We start from the raw sequence: 5,771 nt of genomic DNA on the forward strand, positions 1-5,771 counted from the left end.
TCTGTCATTTAGATTAGTATTGTGGAGTAACTACAATCTTGTTGATCTATCCTCCATTGTTTTCTTCAATCACAGCTATAAACCCCAGTGGCTGGGCCTGGCTCCCCAGTGGCTGGGCCTGGCTCCCCAGGGGCTGGGCCTGGCTCCCCAGGGGCTGGGCCTGGCTCCCCAGGGGCTGGGCCTGGCTCCCCAGTGGCTGGGCCTGGCTCCCCAGTGGCTGGGCCTGGCTCCCCAGGGGCTGGGCCTGGCTCCCCAGGGGCTGGGCCTGGCTCCCCAGGGGCTGGGCCTGGCTCCCCAGGGGCTGGGCCTGGCTCCCCAGGGGCTGGGCCTGGCTCCCCAGTGGCTGGGCCTGGCTCCCCAGTGGCTGGGCCTGGCTCCCCAGTGGCTGGGCCTGGCTCCCCAGGGGCTGGGCCTGGCTCCCCAGGGGCTGGGCCTGGCTCCCCAGGGGCTGGGCCTGGCTCCCCAGGGGCTGGGCCTGGCTCCCCAGGGGCTGGGCCTGGCTCCCCAGTGGCTGGGCCTGGCTCCCCAGTGGGTGGGTCTATGCCCCTTCCTAGTCATGTGGAATCCATACATTTGGGCCTAATTCCTTTAATTCAATTGACTGACTTTATTATATGAACTGTAACTCAGTAAAATCATTGAAATTGTTTCATGTTGCGTTTATATTTCTGTTCAGTATAGTTGATGATCCCTGCTGTACAGACACTGGGAGACAAATTCACCTTGCTGTCTAAAAAATCTAAGTGTGCAAAGCTTTTGGAGACTTACCCAGAAAGACTCACAGCTGTAAACGCTGCCAAAGTTGATTCTAACATGTACTGACTCGGGGTGTGAATACTTATGTAAAATCAGATATTTCTGTATTTTATATCCAATAAATATGCAAGAATTTATAAAAGCATGTTTTCATTATGCGGTATTGTGTGTTGACAAAATTCAGGCTGTAACAACAAAATATGTCAAAAGTCCAGGGGTGTGAATACTTTCTGAAGGCACTGGGCCATCCAAGTACGACAAGTCAAGCAGACTGTACATGAGGGAAAACACCAGTGCCTGTGTGAGTGTGACTGTGACTGTGAGTGTGTGACTGTGAGTGTGTGTGTGTGTGTGTGTGTGTGTGTGTGTGTGAGTGTGTGAAATCAGACCGCTCACTTTACAAGGTTAGCAGTCTCCAGTTAGCTCAGAGGGTGTTGTATCCCTCTCCCTAACCGGTGTAATGAAACAAAGAGCCCAGGAGAGATAAGAGTTCCACAGTGATTCAACCTCTTCTAAATCACCTCTGTCACACTGCTCAGCTGACCAATGGCCAATGAAGTGACCAATGCAGCAAGCATCTGAGAAGTCACAGGAAATTAGTTCATAGAACTTTGGATGCTTTCCCCCGAGACTTTTTGAAAATGAATGTATAGAGTAGTAAACAAATTTGTCATAGTAATCTTCCCCTCTGATGCTGGATGGTAATTAGAAATGGCAGGAGGGAGGTTGAACTCAGTGGACTGCAGAAGGCCGGAGGGAGGTTGAACTCAGTGGATTGCAGATGGCAGGAGGGAGGCTGAACTCAGTAGACTGCAGAAGGCTGGAGGGAGGCTGAACTCAGTGGACTGCAGAAGGCTGGAGGGAGGCTGAACTCAGTGGACTGCAGAAGGCTGGAGGGAGGCTGAACTCAGTGGACTGCAGAAGGCCGGAGGGAGGTTGAACTCAGTGGATTGCAGATGGCAGGAGGGAGGCTGAACTCAGTGGACTGCAGAAGGCTGGAGGGAGGCTGAACTCAGTGGACTGCAGAAGGCCGGAGGGAGGTTGAACTCAGTGGATTGCAGATGGCAGGAGGGAGGCTGAACTCAGTGGACTGCAGAAGGCTGGAGGGAGGCTGAACTCAGTGGACTGCAGAAGGCCGGAGGGAGGTTGAACTCAGTGGATTGCAGAAGGCCGGAGGGAGGCTGAACTCAGTGGATTGCAGATGGCAGGAGGGAGGCTGAACTCAGTGGACTGCAGAAGGCTGGAGGGAGGCTGAACTCAGTGGACTGCAGAAGGCTGGAGGGAGGCTGAACTCATTGGATTGCAGAAGGCTGGAGGGAGGCTGAACTCAGTGGACTGCAGAAGGCTGGAGGGAGGCTGAACTCAGTGGACTGCAGAAGGCTGGAGGGAGGTTGAACTCAGTGGACTGCAGATGGCAGGAGGAAGGTTGAACTCATTGGACTGCAGGACAGTGGAGTATGTATCTATTAGGATGGTAGTTTAAAAAGGTCCTGTCTTCGTGTCCACCTTATCATCCTGTCACAGTTACATGTACACTCCCGAGGGTTTAGGGATGTCCTTTCACTAATTACACCGGTGCACTTCCCGAGCCACCAATGTACCCTTATGAAAGTCTGCATTTCTGAATAAGTCCATTGGTCTTACAGGAAAATTCCACCAAATTGGTATTTGTTTCATTAGTCCATTGTTGATATAGTCCCAAAATGTTTTTCATGTCAGCAATCAAGTTATCAAGATATATATAAATGTCAAAATACAGAAATACAGCCGGTATGACGCAAAACGCACCCTGACGTGACGCAAAACGCACTCTGACGTGACGCAAAACGCACCCTGACGTGACGCAAAACGCACCCTGACGTGACGCAAAACGCACCCTGACGTGACGCAAAACGCACCCTGACGTGACGCAAAACGCACCCTGACGTGACGCAAAACGCACCCTGACGTGACGCAAAACGCACCCTGACGTGACGCAAAACGCATCCTGACGTGACGCAAAACGCACCCTGACGTGACGCAAAACGCATCCTGACGTGAAACAGATCCTTATGTGATGCAAAACACATAATACCGGCTGTATTTCTGCTCTAGTAGGACGAGTGATACACACTCACAGGTAACTGGTAAAGAGTACTAGTAGTCTTTACCTTTGTCCAGGGACCTCTCCAGTGACGGTTTGGGCGAGGCCATCTTCCTGACCAGGGTGAGGAGGACCGTCTGGCCTGTCTGCTTCATCACCTCCAGAACCTCCTGGTTAGTGAAGCCCTGCAGGCTCACCCCGTCCAGCTGGCACAATGAAACAGGCCAAAATTACTTCTCACCCTTGTCCCCGTAATCTCTGACAGGGGGTTTCTGACAATTTTCTATTTTAAGCAGGTAAGACAGTGAGAACAGATTTTCAATAGAAATCTGAACTGACAATGAAGACCCAATATGGTTGTGTTATAGTGTGGTGTGTGGTTGTGTTATAGTGTGGTGTATGGTTGTGTTATAGTGTGGTGTATGGTTCACTCTCTCACACTCTCTCACACTCGCTCACTCATTCACTCTAATGCTCTCTCTCACTCTCACACACACACACCTTGGGGTTAATGAGGGTTGCGCTCATTAAAATCTGATTAATGGTCTCACCTCCATTATCCTGTCATAGATCCGGATGTTTCCGCTCTGCTCAGCGGCACTCCCAGGAACCACGTTCTTCACAAACACCCCGACCGCGTCTAGGAGAGAGAGAAGGGGAGGTGGAGAAAGTGAGACAGACTGAAGGAAAGAATGAGAGAGCAGAGAGAGAGAGACCAAGGAGAGGGGAATAGAGAGACAAGACACCATCAAAACAATACATCTCAAACAGAGTCAACAATACAGGATCGGAGTACAAATAGGGACTAGGGGACTAGGATTAGGGGGCTGGGTTAAGGGTAGGGGACTAGGATTAGGGGGCTGGGTTAAGGGTAGGGGACTAGGATTAGGGGGCTGGGTTAAGGGTAAGAGGCTAGGGGACTAGGATTAGGGGGCTGGGTTAAGGGTAAGAGGCTAGGGGACTAGGATTAGGGGCCTGGGTTCAGGGTAAAAGGCTAGGGAACTAGGATTAGGGGGCTGGGTTCAGGGTAAAAGGGTAGGGGACTAGGATTAGGGGCCTGGGTAAGGTTAAGAGGCTAGGGGACTAGAATTAGGGGCCTGGGTTCAGGGTAGGGGACTAGGATTATGGGACTGGGTTAAGGGTAAGAGGCTAGGGGACTAGGATTAGGGGCCTGGGTTCAGGGTAAAAGGCTAGGGGACTAGGATTAGGGGGCTGGGTTCAGGGTAAAAGGCTAGGGGACTAGGATTAGGGGGCTGGGTTCAGGGTAAAAGGCTAGGGGACTAGGATTAGGGGCCTGGGTTCAGGGTAGGGGACTAGGATTAGGGGACTGGGTTAAGGGTAAGAGGCTAGGGGACTAGGATTAGGGGCCTGGGTTCAGGGTAGGGGACTAGGATTAGGGGGCTGGGTTCAGGGTAGGGGACTAGGATTAGGGGGCTGGGTTCAGGGTAGGGGACTAGGATTAGGGGCCTGGGTTCAGGGTAAAAGGCTAGGGGACTAGGATTAGGGGCCTGGGTTCAGGGTAGGGGACTAGGATTAGGGGGCTGGGTTCAGGGTAGGGGACTAGGATTAGGGGCCTGGGTTCAGGGTAAAAGGGTAGGGGACTAGGATTAGGGGCCTGGGTTAAGGCTAGGGGACTATGATTAGGGGCCTGGGTAAGGGTAAAAGGCTAGGGGACTAGGATTAGGGGCTGGGTTCAGGGTAAAAGGCTAGGGGACTAGGATTAGGGGCCTGGGTTCAGGGTAAAAGGCTAGGGGACTAGGATTAGGGGCCTGGGTTCAGGGTAAAAGGCTAGGGGACTAGGATTAGGGGCCTGGGTTCAGGGTAGGGGACTAGGATTAGGGGGCTGGGTTCAGGGTAGGGGACTAGGATTAGGGGCCTGGGTTCAGGGTAAAAGGCTAGGGGACTAGGATTAGGGGCCTGGGTTCAGGGTAGGGGACTAGGATTAGGGGGCTGGGTTCAGGGTAGGGGACTAGGATTAGGGGCCTGGGTTCAGGGTAAAAGGCTAGGGGACTAGGATTAGGGGCCTGGGTTCAGGGTAGGGGACTAGGATTAGGGGGCTGGGTTCAGGGTAGGGGACTAGGATTAGGGGCCTGGGTTCAGGGTAAAAGGCTAGGGGACTAGGATTAGGGGCCTGGGTTCAGGGTAAAAGGCTAGGGTAGTAGGATTAGGGGCCTGGGTTCAGGGTAAAAGGCTAGGGGACTAGGATTAGGGGCCTGGGTTCAGGGTAAAAGGCTAGGGTAGTAGGATTAGGGGCCTGGGTTCAGGGTAAAAGGCTAGGGTAGTAGGATTAGGGGCCTGGGTTCAGGGTAAAAGGCTAGGGTAGTAGGATTAGGGGCCTGGGTTCAGGGTAAAAGGCTAGGGGACTAGGATTAGGGGCCTGGGTTCAGGGTAAAAGGCTAGGGGACTAGGATTAGGGGCCTGGGTTCAGGGTAAGAGGCTAGGGGACTAGGATTAGGGGCCTGGGTTCAGGGTAAGAGGCTAGGGGACTAGGATTAGGGGCCTGGGTAAGGGTAAAAGGCTAGGGGACTAGGATTAGGGGCCTGGGTTCAGGGTAAAAGGCTAGGGAGCCAGGAGTTGACATGGTATTGGGCATCGGCCTACCTTCGCGGGTTAAGGAGTTGTATCCGATGATGGTGATCCCCAGGCTCTGGCCCTCCTTCTTCCTCAGAGGCACTTTATGGATCTCATAACCCTCCAGGTTGGGCTGGAAAACCATAGAGATATGCTGTACATGTACTGACGTTCTAATGTCACGGACATATTCCCCAAAATATGTAGGGCAGTAGAGGGGCAGGGGTCACAAGAGAAGGTGTGTGCATGTCTAGGTTTGTGTGTGTGTTCCCCATTGTCCTGTCTCACTCACTGTCCTGCGGATCCTACTCTGGGGTTCGACTCCAGAGGGTAAGACAAAGACGGGGCTGGCGGAGGGCGG

The sequence above is a fragment of the Oncorhynchus kisutch genome, linkage group LG4 (genome assembly GCF_002021735.2).
Source record: "Oncorhynchus kisutch isolate 150728-3 linkage group LG4, Okis_V2, whole genome shotgun sequence".
Lineage (NCBI taxonomy): Eukaryota > Metazoa > Chordata > Actinopteri > Salmoniformes > Salmonidae > Oncorhynchus > Oncorhynchus kisutch.